General features: G+C 39.6%; 1 protein-coding gene across 1 annotated transcript in view; it reads left to right on the top strand.

Annotated features, from left to right (window-relative positions):
- The first annotated feature begins 3,505 nt into the window (after positions 1-3,505).
- The window catches only part of npas2 (neuronal PAS domain protein 2), a 45,357-nt gene continuing 32,065 nt past the window's right edge, over positions 3,506-16,797 (top strand). Inside the window, exon 1 of the mRNA XM_085420231.1 lies at positions 3,506-3,778. The gene's annotated coding sequence lies outside the window, so the exon portion shown is untranslated. The remainder of the gene's footprint in view (positions 3,779-16,797) is intronic.

The raw sequence follows: 16,797 nt of genomic DNA, 5'->3' as shown, positions 1-16,797 counted from the left end.
CTATCAGGGACAAACAGAGACTGCAGCGTGTTGTGCCCTCTGCTGAGAAGGTGGTTGGCTGCAGACTCCCATCTCTGCAGGACCTGTACACCTCTAGGACACTGGGGCGTGCAGCTCGGATCACAGCTGACCCTTCTCACCCTGGACACAGTCTGTTTGACCTGCTCCCCTCAGGCAGGAGGCTCCGGTCCATTCGCACCAGAACCTCTCGCCATAAGAACAGTTTCTTCCCCTCTGCTCTTGAACACATGAACAATAACCGTATGACTGTTCCCACCACTAACACATGACCCTACGCTGTGTTCACTGCATCATTCCATGTTTGGCACCGATCACCACCTGCACTCATGTATATATCATGTATATATCTATCTATCTACTTAGCACTTTTAATTCTTATTCTCATTTTTATTTTCATGTCTATTTAAGCTTAATTTATAACAGTATGTTTGCACTGAAGCACCGCAGCAATTTCCTAATGTTGTAAACCCGCTCAACATTTGGCAATAAAACCCTTTCTGATTCTGATTCTGATAAACACACCAGTATAATAAGTGCGGCTCGGCTCGTAGCAGGACTGCGTAAACAGTTTAGGATGAAGCCATAGTTTTGGTACTTTGACACAGGTGGATGGTTCGAAACTGTAAGCAATTACAGATTCGTTCATAACATCTTGCAGCAATATCTTTGTAAGGAAGGTTGTTCTCATTTGTATGAGCCACATAAAACAACAGGGTAAGAACACGTTATGGTGAAGTATGCGTCCATTTGGGTAGTAAAAGGAGATAGGAAGTACTTTTGAAAGAGGGTGTAGAGGATGTTGTGCATAGGTTAAAAGAGAGGCAACTGATCTGTTGTGGTGACCCCTAAAGGGAGTAAGTGAAAGAAGGAGAAAACCTCATGGCCTTTCTTACTTTTAGATTAAGTAACACTAAATTATGCAGTTTTACTCAAAATGATGCAGAACTGTTGAGACATATATTTTCATTATTTTATTACTGCCACCCTGGGTGAAGTTTTCTGGGCGATGCACAGTCATGTTTTACAGCCTGACATGTTTTCATGATGAGATGTTTTTGAAGCACACATTTTTGACAGACTTATGTATTTAAATAGTTCATGCGTAAACATTAATGGTATATTATTCACACGTGTTCACAAAAAACCACAGAATGTATCGGTGTTATACTGAAGCTGAACCTTGCACACAATTCCTTGAAAATCTAAAAACTGAAAAAGCTCCATTCATTGGCTTAGATAGAAAGACTCATGGAAAGGTTGAGAGCATGTCTGAGTCTCAAATAACCACCAAGGTGAGGTCACTATTTTATTTGGGAAGCTGAAAATAAATACCCTATGCTTTCCTTCTTTGTAACTAGCAAAAAATGAACAAACAAAGATCACGTATAAACTTCTTTTGAAGTTTCTCACCGTGCACGGCTGGCTGACACAACACCCATCATCACAGATCACAGCAGCAAAGCTGTGATTGTTATTGGATTTTTGAGTTGTGGCTTCACGTACTCGCTCACATACGTACACTCTCAAGGTTCCCTCGTGATCTCCAGTTAAATTGAAAAAAAAAGTTCTCTTGCCGTTTGCTGTGGTTTGTTCAAATATTGCTTTTGAGAGAATTGGCAGCTTATGTTCACTTCGTCATTGTTTGAAGAGGACTCTTTGTGTGTGAGTGTGTGTTTATGTGTGTGGTTTGACTCCACGATAAAGCTTTTTATATATAGAATAACAGTGGAGGGATGGTGTAGATTTATTTCTCGTCACGTAGAGCTATGTGGTCTTTGCCCTGTTCATGAATAGCTATTCACCGGGAAAATTATAAAGGAAAATGATGTGCGACGACTGGCAGACTCACACGGTTTCTCGCAGGCAGTTGCAAAAGAGTTTTCTTTGCAGACAAAACATCTATGTGGCCTGAAAATGATTTGATATGCTGTGGTGTCATTCTCCCTTCTGGCAGCATCCCTTCTGTTACGGTCATGAATAACGAAATTCATTATTTAATAGTCAGTCCGCTGTGAAATACAAGTATGTCTTAACCCACTCGAAGCATTTGGCCTTGTTTCCCCTCTGAGGAGTGATTTAGAGACACACATCCTGTGAGAGGTCTATTAGACAGCATATCTTTTGACAGATGAAGTGAAGGAGTGGGGGTGTTGGCCTATTTGATCATGCTTTGGATGCAACTCTCACAACAGAATTGTTTTAGAGTGTTACATGCTACCTTGTCTTTAGACATAGGAAAAACCACAAATCAGTCTAACTTTGTACAAATGCCTCCAGAACTGATCTGCAGGAGTGTGATCTGAACATGTGCTTCAGCTGCCTTTTTCAAAAGGAGTTAACCTTTCCTGTCACATAAATTTTCTTCTGTTTATATGCCACCCTAGAAATAATGCAGATTTCTAAATAAAGCATTGTGCAAAAGCAAAGAGCCACCTGTTATTTCTTTATATTTTGATTGGAAACTGAAAAATAGGTCCAGTGATTTTTGTACAAACAAGAACATAGAGTATATAGGGCAAAAAAAGAGTTTTCACAATTGTAATGAGCTTGAAAGTCAATCTAAACTCTCTTAGGCAGCTTTCTTCTTCAGGAATAGTTCTCCAAGGGTTCTTGAAGGACGTTCAAAGCTCTTCTTTGGATGTTCACTGTCAGGGTGATCCCACACCGCTTCAATAATGTTCAGGTCTGGGCTCTGGGCAGGACAATTCTAGACTGACAGATGTTTGGACCCCAGTTGCTTTGACCTACAACACAGCATTTAAAAGCATATCTGCTTATCCACTAACATCTCAACCATTTTCATTGTATGTGAAGTATGCATGGTATGCATGAGTAGTGACCTGTAATGCTATAGCTGTAATGTAAAATAGCAAACCAGAGAAACTCAGTGAGGTACAACTCTTTCAGCCTCAACCAACTGCATATACTGGAGTGACTCATTTGAGCTGTTGCACCCTTAGCAGTTTACCCATGCAGATATTACGCACTGAACTAAAGGTGGCGCTGCAGCGTCCACTGATTGGTTGGACTGAGGAGAAAGTAGGGGACAGGTACGACTCAGTGGTGCGCCTCTCAGACCAACAAACTTTACGTGGTCTCTGTGGCTGACCCAGAGACCACGAGTCACACAAATAAGCCGAACAGTGGTGTGTGAAACAGCCAAAATGTGATCTTCAAAACGCCTTAAAATCTTCAGTTGTGTTGCACCCACGCGATAATCTACCTGTAGTGTTGGTTGGCCGAGAAACCCCCAAACGCAGACAACTGAAAGGCTGGATGGAGGTCCAGCCACGCCCCCTTACGGTAACCCTATGGAGAGGGCGGTATTGGATGGCACTTTCCTCCAATGACGTCGTGAGAACAGGCGGGGCTTAAAAGACCGCCTCCGCTCTTCGGCAGACTGCAACCAGCCTGCTCACGTAACTTAATATAGTATGTGGACCAGTGGGCGGGGCTGTGAGCGCGGCCGCACACTGGCTGCTGCCGGAGGCTCTTCATTCAGCCTGCATGAGTCCGCGGACAGGAGGCGGACTGACCAGCGCGCTCTAATGAACGTGTGAGGTTTGTAGGCTGGGTCACCTCAGCAGCGTGCTGCAGCCTAAATACAGACAGCGGCAGGAATCGTTAGCAGACTGCAGTGCAGTTTCACATGTGAGCAACTTTCTGGAATGTAACACGTCTGAGTTTTATTTGTTAAAACCCAGACTCACAAACACATACAGCCGCTCCTGTTTGGATCATTATTCGGCAGAATAAGGTGAGTGTCCGGCTTTGTGCTCGTTACTTGTTACGGTTGTTATAAATGTGGCTTCAAATTGGAAACTTTCAAATAATAATAATATTTTAAAAAGTTGTTTTTAGTAGCTACCCTCTTCTCCTGGCTCAGTCTGCTTCACAGTGTTTATAATATCAATAGATGGTATATCTGCTTCTTTATGTCCCAATCAAACACATACATAACTGTTTAGACTGTTTTTTTTTTAAATTTCTGTTTACTAAGTGAAGAAAGTCTTAGTCCTTTAGTGTGTGTTATAATCATTATATTGTGGGAAGCTGTGTAAGAATCTTAGTAAGTGCAGTAACTACTGTATAATGGAACCTATGTGCTGACCTAGCTCTGAAATGTCAGTTTTTTCCATATGGAGACACTTGACTCCATCTGAAAAAGGAAGATTCTTGTGTGTGTGTGTGTGTGTGTGTGTGTGTGTGTGTGTGTGTGTGTGTGTGTGTGTGTGTGTGTGTGTGTGTGATTTGAAATATGAGGAATGAAATATGAATGTGGCTTAATTGGCACGAACAGACAAACAAACTAGAGTCTGATAAGCCAAGACACTTGTCCTAGTAAAATCAGCTCTGATATACATCTGAATGTCTGATCTGAATGACCGATGCTATGTCAGTCACAGCTGTAGTTCGGGGACCTGATGCGAAACAAAACCCAGAGCCAGGGATCCGGGGCATTTTGGTTGTTTTTTATCTTTGCTCCAAAGTGTGCTGCTGTCAGAGTCTAAAAGATTATCCTGTGTGTCCATCTACTTACACTCGTGTTGAGGCTTGTGCCATTTTTCCGGCTTGCTGTGTCAGTGCTGAGGTTGGCCCAGGAGCCATGAGCAGTGATGAGGATGTGTGCTGACAGCTGAGCGGGGCAGGATGAGGCTGTTCCATGACTGACTGAACTGGGCTGTTCATTGCACCATATGCTCCTCTTTATATCGTGCTGCTAAACATTTGGGCCTGCCTCATGACTCATGCTGTCTTCTTCTCCCTTCAGCCAATTCTAATCCTGCTGCTAAATGGGACAATCAGAACATTGTTACACGGTGAGCTTGAAAACGTTGTGGATTCCACTTTTGGCATTAGGTCTACCACTATAAAAACAGTATATAGGAGTCAATCACAATCCTTTTACAGCTTCCAGTAACTGACAGGTATCATGGAGAAGGCCATCCACTACTTGTCAGACTAAAAAATTTGGCTTCTGGGTGATAAACAAATGTAGAGTGAGCCTGGACCAGCTGTGTCAGTGGTGCACTGTGCACCACTGACACAGCTGTCAGACTGTGTGGGTGTTTCGGTTTTTTTTGTGTGTGGTAACCCAGAAGACTGGTTTGAGGGTGTCAGGTAGTGGGGTTTAACCATTAACAGTGCTGATCACCTGATACACGAGTCTGTGCACAGAAGAAAAAAGGGAAACCCAATCTGCTAAGGTTCTGCTAAGATGTGTTCGAGTCAAACAAGGATTTCAGAGTTTTGAGAAATGCTGCCACAAATGTTACACATCTGTTTGTTTTTTTATAACCAACATTTATTGTAATGTAATTCGCTTGCCCTGTACTCAGTGGAATGGCAATTTGAGACTTTTCTGCTCTCAAATTGAAAGTTTTCTTCTCTAATCTTCTTCATGTGGTCTTTTTTAGTTTTAGTCTCCTCCCCGGAGACCTTTAAATGCAGGGAATATAAGTTATATTATAAGTTCTATCTGGATTTATTTCACCTTTAAGTATAAACTGAGCATGGGGCCTTGTAGACATTTCTGTCCTGACATATAACTCTGATTAGTGTCTGTGATTTTTTCTTCTTCTTTCATCTCTTTGCTGAAACTATGCTGTGGTGAAGGTTAGTTAACTGATGACACATAGCCTCTTCTCTGATGTTACAGAGCATGTTGTGGGGAAAGTAGGTTACTGGGCCATGTCCTGCAAGCTTAAACTGAAAGCTAGTCTGAATATTGCTAGAGCTGCTTAGTGTGACTGGGCATGCACAAATGGTGTAGGTCTGTGTTACAGCAAAGGGACTCCTCCTGCTTTCTGTCTCTTTAAGAAAACAGAGCCGCGCTCCACATAGAATGAATGTTGAATGTTCAACCCATGATGATTCATCACAAACACATGAAATGGGGTGTAATCTCACAACAGGTTGATTAATAGATCAGAGGTTGCAAATAACCAAGTCCAGCTTACCTCCGAACACCAGAGGTGTCATCTTTTTGTGTGTGATTAGCTCATTTTGGCCTTATTGTCTCAGTACTGACATTGACTTCAAGTCTTATCACGGTGTTTTGCTTTTTTCTTTAACAAACCATATTGATATAAAATCTTCCACAGAAAACTAGAAGGCATACAAATACAATGTAAGACTTTAGGTTAGCCAGTTATTTCCACAGACATCAAGAAAAGCAGACATGAGCACCACAGTGGCATGCGTACTTGGACAGAGCAGCAGCCAAAACATTTAAATAGGTAAGTTCGAGGTAATAAAACAGAAAAAAAGCTGAGAGAGATGGGAAACAGGCTCCCTGACTACATGAAAGAGGCATTCAGAGTATTTGTAATTTCCATCAGAGCTAGACTTTCACTGCTTCTTACCAACAACAGCTCTTGTTGTTTCACTTCGACTTTTTCATTTCTCTCAAAAGCTTTTAAGGACACAAAGCGAGATATGCCAATTTTGTACAGCTAACAGCTCCTTGGAAATAATTTTGTTAGTGTAAAAAAACAATTTTATTCATGTTGAAAATGTGCTATGTTTTTCTTTTTCATAGATTCACCTAAAGAAATGGGAAGAAAATGTGTTTTTCAACAGGCTTCTATTAAAGTTCCTAAAGATACTTGTTAAAATTGATTATTTGCTCAGTTGTCTGTTATGTGAGAACACAACTGGGTCATCCTTTGAGTTAGGTCCATTTTTATGCTTGATTGTCTCAGTGTGAAGTGACGTAATGAATTAACAAGAGAAATGACTCCTCTTTAAAAAACCTTCCTAGCCTGGAGAACTGCTACTCAAATCCAAAAATTATAAGAAAGGCTGGCTCCTTGGAAGCAAAATATTGAGAATTGAAGGGTTGTTAAAGACTTTTACAGTCTATAAATCTATAAATGCAACTGACTATCGCAACATTGTTCCAGAAATGCTGTTGTTTGTGTTGTGGTTTGACTGAGACTTCTCGTAATTGGCCCCATTGTCCATGGCTCACTTGTCTCCTACAAAAGCCACAGTGATTTTTAATGAACTTCCCCAACAGCCAATCAGAATCAGAATACTTTATTAATCCCGAAGGAAATTAGGCAATTCTGTCGTAAACACCAGGGTGAAAAAATGAAATTAGTTTATTTAAAGTGTCAGTCAAATTGTTATTATTATTATATTATTATTATATTATATTCTGTGGTCTTAGTTTTACTTGACTTGTCTGCTGCTTTTGACACGGTTAATCACAACATTCTTCTATCAAGATTGGAACATGTTGTTGGTCTCAAAGGTACGGTTTTATCTTGGTTTAAATCCTATCTCTCAGAGAGGTCGTTCTCTGTTGCTATGGGGCAACACTCCTCGGCTTCTGCCCCTATTTATTGTGGTGTGCCTCAAGGGTCCGTGCTCGGTCCTGCTCTTTTCTCTTTGTACATGTTGCCGTTGGGATTAATTTTTAGAAAACATAACATCTCCTTTCACTGTTATGCCGATGATATCCAGATTTATTTACCTTTGAAATCCGATGTGACTGCTTCTTTGCAACCTCTGTTCAACTGTTTGCATGAAGTAAAAATTTGGTTATCACATAATTTTCTTACATTGAACGAGAATAAGACCGAAATCATAGTCTTTGGTAGTCACACTCCGCTAGACCAGTTAGCTGACGCCCTAGGCCCTCTCGCTAGCCATCTTTCGTCCACTGTAAGAAACCTCGGAGTGTTCCTGGATGGCTCTTTTAAACTCGAGAAACAGGTGTCCACTGTGGTAAAAAACAGCTTTTACCAGTTGCGTCAGATTTCCAAAGCAAAGCCGTTCCTTCCTTTAAAAGATCTTGAAAAGCTTATCCACGCATTTATTACATCCAGATTGGACTACTGTAACTCCCTCTACTCGGGCCTCCAACACTCCTCTCTTTGCCGGCTCCAGTTAATTCAAAATGCAGCTGCGCGTCTTTTAACAGGTACGAGAATTCATGAACACATAACTCCAATTTTAGCCAAATTACATTGGCTCCCTGTTAAATATCGTATAGATTTTAAAATTCTTTTGTTCACTTTTAATATTTTGAATAATTTAGCGCCAAGTTATCTTTCTGATTTACTCCATTCATACAATCCCAACAGGGCACTTAGATCATCCAACCACAGGCTCCTAGCACAACCTAGGACTCGAATGAAGTCGAGAGGCGACCGGGCCTTTGCATCCGTGGCACCCAGACTCTGGAATAACCTCCCCGTTCATATTCGCACTGCCGAGTCTATCCAGTCTTTTAAATTACGTCTTAAAACTTATTTTTTTACTTTGGCTTTTGATTCTGTCTAGTTGGCTGTTTTAGCTTGTTGCGTTGTTACCTATTGTTTGTTGTCCTCTTCTATTGTTTGTTTTAACTGTCTCATGTTTTTATTGACTGTGAAGCACTATGGTCAACACTGTTGTTTTTAATATGTGCTATATAAATAAATTTTGATTTGATTTGATTTATAGTATTTTAATTAATTTGTTTATTTTTTAACTATATTATATTAAAAATTTGATATTTATATATATTTTTTCACATCCAGTTTTATGTCTAAGTTAACTATAATAACCTTGTTTAGGACAGAGCTGAATGTTAAGGAAGTTAACTAAACCTGAAATCACTGTGGCTTCTCTAGGAACTTCCTTCAACTGTAGTTAAAGTTTAATGACCATAATCTTACAACCAAGTGACCGAAGGACAATGGAGCCAATTACAAGAAGTAATTAACTCAGTCAAACCACATCACAAACAACAGCATTTCTGCAACAATGTTATTATAGTCGGTTGTATTTATGGAAAACATTTTTTATTTAGATACATGTACAGTGCAAAAGTCTTGAACCACCTTCTTCTAAAGAGCCAGAATTTCTTGCTAAAGCAACACCTTTGAATTCTTAATTTGGTGTCCAAGTCTAATGAAGTTGTCAAAGGGAATAGTTTTATTGCTGTGCACTTGCTGACCCCGATGTTACCCCAGATCATATCAGCTTTCTGTTAGCTGAGCTTTCTGATGTTGCGCTCTATTGCTCTATATCTTAGTAGTTATAGCCTTTCATTTCCTGGAGATGTGTTTTGGATCTTTGTCACAATGACAAACAAACTGAGCTCAGACCATGATGTTATGTTAGCTCTGCTGGGAAAGCAGTGTTGCCATTAATTTTGAACGAATCTCCAACAGCTGTCAACAGCAAAGTCTTGCAAAGATGCAGCAATTTGAACCAAAAATCTCAAATTTACACTTATGAGAACAAAATGCAGTTTTTCATTGGTTCATTCAGGGTATTTCTTTGTCCTATTGTGTCTTTTTATTACTTGTTGGAATTGGTAACCCATAGGAATCAACCCTTAAGGCCCAGTTTACGCAGTCTCATCCGAATATTTGGTGTTAATGTGTGTCCGCTACTTGAACTCTGGGAAGTAATGTGTCTCTAATGTGAGATGCTGGTAACTCTAATGAACTTATCCCCTGTGGCAGACATAACTCGTTGTCTTTCTCTTCCTGGGATTGTCCCCATGAGGATTAGTTTCATCAAGGTGTTAGTTGGCTTTTGCAGCTGAACTTGGGGAAAAAAACCTTCCAAACGTCTTGAAATTTAATTGAACTTTATATCTTAAAGTTATAATGGAATTTGAATTTTTCAGATTAATGGTTCTTGCTACAGTAGCTGAATATTGTTGTTGAAGCGAACATGTTTATGTTTTAATGGTAAAATCTGTACAGAATCTATAATCCTAAAATTCAAATAGGGCTGTTTCTTTAAGGCCCAATTATAATTGGTTAATAAAAATATAGAAAAACCACAATTATGATTTATATCAAACCAAGTTGGGTGCAAACTAGAAAAAAGCAGCGAAGGCTTACATTTGAGAAGCTGGAACCAGGGAAATTGCTTCAGTGATTCACTATCAAACTAGAGGGCATCATCCTTGGTCTGAGACAGCTTAATCAAGCAATATCACACAAGAGTGAGTGCTGTTTATTGAATATTAGTACAGCTCTGAATGGTTTGCAGGGACAAGGCCACAGCCATGCCGATATTCTCTAAAGCACTATGGCCTTGAGTGAGATATTGCTATCTCAGGTATAAAATTAATTTAAAGTAATAAATGGCAAGAGATTGTGCTTTTAAAAAAATATATATATAGTGTGGTTTATTTTTTGATGTATTCGCCTCAACCATACGCTATTAAAAATGGACTGCTGCCAGAAAATACATAAACACATTAACTTGTCGGCTCCTTTGTGTAGGCTTTTTTTTTTTTAGTGGAACTTTATTTCCACTCTTTGCCTCAAGTTCCATGTTATATGATTTTGCTAAGGCACTGATTCTCAGGTTATGGTTGGTGTAAGAAGTAAGTGTCTTTGCAAATTCTGTATACCATCTGTCACAGCTGGGCAGAGAATATTTCAGAGCCTTTCTGTTGCAGACAGCTGGCTTTAAAGCAGCCACAATTTAGCTTTACAGTCAAATATAGGCGAACAACTATATTTAGCAACTTTGAATGCATGTGAAATGTGTATTGTCCAATAAAAATCAGTCAAATTACTTAGTTAAAATGATTATAAAAACATTGAAGTGACGCTTACCCTTTAAAGGCCAATCCACAGCCTTTATTTGTTGGCTTTAGATCGCTGTTGTCCGGTATTTCTGATTCTTAGGTAACATATTTCAGAGAACAATGACTCCTGATGGGAAGTAAGAAATGGTTCCAGTTGAAAGCTTGTACTAAATGGTCCATGGGATCACATGGCACACACCTTATCATTTCCTTATATCAGTGCTGGCATATTTTTGTGACAGTGATAATGAAATTGTTATACTGACTCTGTGGAATTCTGCTTATTTCCTCTGATAAAATTTGTTTAGGAATCAATAAAAGACCCAGTTAAGAAAGTGGCCTATAAGGATAATCAATGATGGCAGAGGTGTCAGTACAGTGTGTAACAGTATTTGGGTTAAGGCCAAAAGCCACTGTTTATTTACACCATTTATTGCTACAGGGTTTATCTTCGATGGTGCTAGAAGCAACAGTCGCCATTAAATTAAATTAATACCAAGTGAAACTGACAGTTTTAAATTATGAACTTCTCTAAATGATGATTTTTTTCAGGTTTTTTGTTTGTTGATAATCTTGTGCGGCCTACTGTGTATGTCTAAATAATTTCTATTTGTAGTGTTTGTTCAAACTGTTATAGTTTTTAGCAAACTTTGCAGACACATCCCAGTCTTATTTTCTCTGTTTTATCATCTTTAGACTCTTTTGACCTGTTGGTCTGATGTGCTGTTTGGGAATTTTTAGACTTGTGAATTCTTGATCAATCTCCAGTAAGAAGATAATGTGGAAGCATTTATAGCCGTAAGGGCAGACATAAGACAGACATGCAGACTGTTATCATTAATCAGAGCCGTTCCCTTTTGTTCCATACCCCTCTATACCGAGGCCTGCTTGCCTTTTTCTTCCTTTGGCCAGTGGAACTATGTTGCACATGACTCCTGAGAGTATGACTGGTATTCATGTCACCCTCTTTGGCCTTGTAACTATGACAGACAAAATGTTCAGCAGCAGTTATATAACTGCCTCTACTGACGTCATCGGCCTTGCTGGTGTCACTGAACTCTTGCTCTAAAGCACACAGTGATTGTCCTCAGTAGCTGCAGGCTCAGAGCCATTACGCCATCATTAAGACATTTGGCTTTTTCAAATCTATTTATTCCTTTTATAAAAAAGAGAAAGCTTTCCTTTTTCTGGCACTGAGACCAGTCACATTATGTGAATTTGCTTCCTCTCTTTTTATTTGTGGCATGAAATGACATTACCTGAAACTAACGTGTGTGAGAGCTCCTCAGTGACACTGCACTAATACTGACCTTTCGGAAAGGTTTTTATGGTACTTCATCATTCAAAGGAGTGAGAATCTACATAAATGAGGTTCTTTTAGAAGCTGTTATCATCATCTGAGTGATGATGATCACCCCCCCCCCCGTGTGTCTCTAAAATATAGCTGATTCACAGGATGTAACATTTATTCTTGCTTCACTACAAAAGGTTACGTTTAAGAATCGGGTGTGGCCACACATTGTGTGTCAGATGAAGAAGAAAAATGGGCCTCGCAGTGTGTGTGTGACCTAGATCTAGTGATTCAGATCTCCAGTTGAGGGTGTTGGCTGCATGTGCATTACAACGTTGTTTGCTTTAGTGGAGTCACAACAAGATCGTGTCAGGTCTGATGGTGAAATGAAAAGGGCCCTCCCACACACATTTCTTTCTTCCTTTAATGTTAAGTAAGCCATATGTAATCTGTGATGTCATGGGGCAAAACCTGAACATGTCCACTGATGGCGAACTGGAGAGTTCACATAGTGCTGTGATACTTGAATTTCATTCTTAGTCTGGGTCCAGCCAATGAGTTCATTACACTTTCCTACTAAAACTTTCCAGTTTCCGAGTTTTTTTGTTTGTTTTTTTTTAATTTAAGTGTTTAAACTTTTTTACTGATTTTCACTCACTGTCCACTTTATTAGGTACATCTTGCTAGTACTGGGTTGAACTCCCTTTCCCATGCAGCACCACCTTAATTCTTCATGGCACAGATAAAACAAGGTGAACTCAATGTCACGTTTAAGAAGTTTGAGATGATTTGAGTTTTGAGAGATTATCCCGTAGAAAGCCATCATCAGGGTACACTGTGGCCATAAGTGGTTGGACAATATTCATGACCTCATCCAAGCTTTCATGTTGTTTTCACTCCAAACTGACCCGACCGTCTAAATGTTGCAATGCAAGACTCATCAGACCAGGCAACATTTTTCCAGTCTTCTCCCAGAACAGTGGAAAGTAGCATAAGAAAGGGCACAAGGCATTTTTGCCCAGAGTAATGAAACACCTCTTCGTTACACCCAGAAAATTTCCCCTCACTGGAAATCTCCTTTCTTCCCTTTTCCGATGCTCGATTTGAACTTCAGCAGGTCGTCTTGACCATGTCTACGTGTAAAAATGTGATTGGCCGATTACATTTTTTCCATTAACGAGTAGTTGAACAGGTGTACCTAAAAAGTAGCTGGTGAGTGCATGCGCATCTTAAGAGAAACACAGAAACATATGATAAAATTGATGGAAATCTACAGGAAGTTCTATTCCACCATCAAGAGGAAGCCAAAAAGACTTTTTTTCAGTTTTTTTTTACAGAGCTGGCAGTGATTTTAGGTTTCTTGAAGGACACTTCATGATTCATGAATTATTGTCACATTAAAGCATGAGTAATGTGCACACATAGTTCCACTCAGATGCAATGGCCTCTTTAAGCTTAGCTGTCTGAAAGAGAGAAAACCAGTTGTGTTCCTTTTCATATTTGCACATATACACTGTAACAAAGGTTTATGCTCACAATAAACATGGTGGAATTTCAGTTATTAAAATCAATGTAGGTACAAGAAATCCCTTTAAGCCAAAGGTTCTTTTGTTTGCGAGGTGCAGCCAGTCTGGAGAAAGTTAACAAAAAGAGAGGGTAAACAAAGCTAAAGTAGCTGCACCTGAACTGCGTGGCATGCACAGCTACTCCAAGAAGTCCAAGAAGACAAATGTAGTGTAGGAAAGAAGCATTACAGGTAAAAACATAAAAATATGAAAACTAGTCATTATGCGAGTTGTTTTCCAGAGACTTCTGATGATCCAGCCTTCTGTCATTAATAATGTAGATGTTATTAATTCACTTTCTCAGTTGACTGAGCATCCATCCTGATTACGTGTTAACATTTGTACTACTTTTAAACCACTCATCGGATGAATAAAAGATGCACGATGAGCAGGTTTTGTATCCTGTAGTTCAGCTGAAATGTTAAACTGCCTAAAATAACATGAAATATTTTCATGTAGCTCAAAAATAATCAAATCGAATCAAATATCTGCAGTCCACTGCTTTTTGTTTCGGTAGAATAAGAATTAGGCAGAGTGGATATTTGGCCATAGAGGAAGCCAATATTCAATGTTTTTTAGTCTTTCCTCAAAGAGAATAATTTATAAGCTGCTTTCTACTGTTCTGTGAAACTTAAGAGAGGTTTGCGTGCTCTCAGGAGGAGAGACTTGAAGATATGGAAGCCATCGTTTCATAACCAGGAAAATGAAACAGCAATAGATAGGAATGGAGACATAAGGTCATTTTTTCCATGGACTCTTTGCGAAAGGCTATTTAAGTTCACTTCAGAGTCTGTGCATAACAGAGGGGCCGGTTGCAGTTTCATAAACACTCACTGGTGAATTCATAACAATGAATTACATAACAGCTCAAAAATGCTTCATTTGGAGGCGATGTTTAAGAATGAGACAGAATCTAATCAAAGATCTAACCTGGCATCCGAGCTTGAGTGGTGAAAAGAAAGAGCTCCGCTGCCCTTTCCACCCATGCCCCAGAATGGTGACCCACATATTTGCTCACACTGCCTTAGGTAATTGCATCTTTTTTTTTTTCCTGAGCAGCAGCAGCAGGCAATAACAGGCTTGGAGTAACTGTGATTAATTTGGAATTGTTGAAAGAATATAATTATAAGAAAATTTGAGAGTGGATCTACCTGGTGAAAGGATGTTTGTTTTATGGGACTGCTTTCTCATTGAAAGGATGCGACCACCCACATTCACCACATACTCCGTGCTGTGTGGTGAATGTGTAATTACATGGCACTTTTGACTAAAGTGTTACCAAAAAGTAAACGTGGAATATATGAAGAAGAAAATCTACATAAAATATGCAGGTTGACTAATGGTTGACTAGGTTGATGGCTGTGAGTTGTGAATTAGTAGCTGCGAGGTTGATGTGAACTAGGATTCATGTTCTTAGCTGATTAGCTGATTATTCAACAGGTGCATTAACAGGTGCAGTTAGGAAAACAGGGTAAAAGAACAGTTTTTTCCCCCCACAGGTGTGGATGTGTTAAACTGCTCTGAGTAGAGTGGCGTTCAGCTGTTGCCTGGGGCAGGATTAGTGTGGAGCTTCTGTTTGGTAGTGATGGGCAAAGCTTGTGGGAAAACTCTCCCGAGAAGGGACATAATGAATTGTTTCTTTACTGTTTTCCTTTTTTCATTTCATGCATTTGAATGAGCTCTAAGGCTTTAGCCGTGGTGCTCCATCTATACTCAATTACACGGTGTGAAAAGTCATTGAGCATCACCTCCGGATGTGATTTTTCTTCCTTCTGTGAGACAGAGCTCACTATTTTGAAGCATTAAGCCACATATGTCTTGAAATTCTTTTCATTTGTTCTTCTTTAACAAGTGGCGTTGAGGTAAATCGTTTGTAGCCTGTAGCTGAGCCCACACTAACAAATTTCTGCTAAAACGAAAGCAACTGTTGCACACTGATAACATGGTGGTGTAGGTCGACACAGCAGAAAAGTGTCAATGATGATGTCTTTAAAAAAATAGCAACAGAAAGCTACTGTCCCGTCTTACTGCAGTGTTATTTTCATTTGAGTCAGAAAATAAACTTACTCGTGTTGCATCAAGTCACTGTGTGCCACACCGAGCACACAGTCCATATAAAGAAATTTAAAATTAGGTGAAAACTCCTGTAGCAACCCAAGCAAGTGACCATAGTTTATCATAGTTTAAGAAAGATGATACATGAAAATATTGACACAGGGCTGATCAGAAAGACTAGTGTATTTAGAGGTATATTTTACTTTATTTTACAGTAGAAAAATATTAATTATGGAAGCAATAAATGTTAGTATATTGGCAATGCAGTGGCTTATAATATACACTTTATTAGGTTCACTTTTCTAGTACTGGATTGGACCCCTTTTACCTTCAGAACACTTTAATTCTTCAATAAACTGCGGGAAACCTTCCTCAGAGATTTTGCTCCATATTGACATGATAGCATCTCACTGCAGATTGTAGGCTACACATTCATGATGCGAATCTCTCGTTACATCACCTCCCAAAGGTCATTTGAGTTCAGTGAACTCATTGCGACGATCAATAAACCAGTTTCAGTTGATTTGAGCTTTGCCACATGGTGCATTACCCTGCTTGAAAAAGCCATGAAAAAGATGGGTGCACTGTGGTCATAAATGGATGAACAATACTCGGGTCGGCTGTGGTGTTTGAACAATCCTCAAATGGTACTATGGGGTCCCGGCGTTTCATTTTGTTTAAGCCAAATTCGGACCCTAAAGTCAAGATATTGCAGCAGAAATTGAGACTCGTCAGACTAGGCATGTTTTGCTCAATGTGGTGAGTCTGTGTGAATTGTAGTCTCAGTTTCTTGTTCTTAGCTGGCAGTGATGGGACGCTGTGTGATCTTCTGCTGCTATAGCCCATACTGTATATTCAATGTTGGATCTGTTCAGAGATGCTCTTCTGCACTCCTTGGTTGTGATGAGTGGTTGTCTTGAGTTATGCTGCCTTCCTATCGGCTTGAGTAGCTTGGGCCCTTCTCCTGTAACCTCTGGCATCAACAGGGCATTTACCCCCAGAGAACCGCTGCTCTCTGGAGACTTCCCTTTTTCAGATCATTCTCTATAAACCCTAAAGATGGGTTTGTGGAAAAATCCCTGTAGATCAGTAATTTCTGAAATACTCAGAGCAACCTCTCTGGCCCACTTAAATCAAATTTCTTTTTCATTCTGACGATCGGTTTGACTTTAGCGGGTCATCATCAGACTATGTTTTCATGCCCAGTTTTAGTCATGTGATTGGCTGATTAGATATTTGCACTAAAGAGCAGTTTCAGCATGTGTACTTACAGTATTAAACTGTAGATTTTGGCACATATACTGTAAAATTAACAG

This window comes from Rhamphochromis longiceps, linkage group LG10 (genome assembly GCF_057381845.1).
Source record: "Rhamphochromis longiceps isolate RC_006_pf linkage group LG10, R_longiceps_female_GT1.1, whole genome shotgun sequence".
NCBI lineage: Eukaryota > Metazoa > Chordata > Actinopteri > Cichliformes > Cichlidae > Rhamphochromis > Rhamphochromis longiceps.
This window is presented reverse-complemented; position numbering and strand designations above follow the sequence as displayed.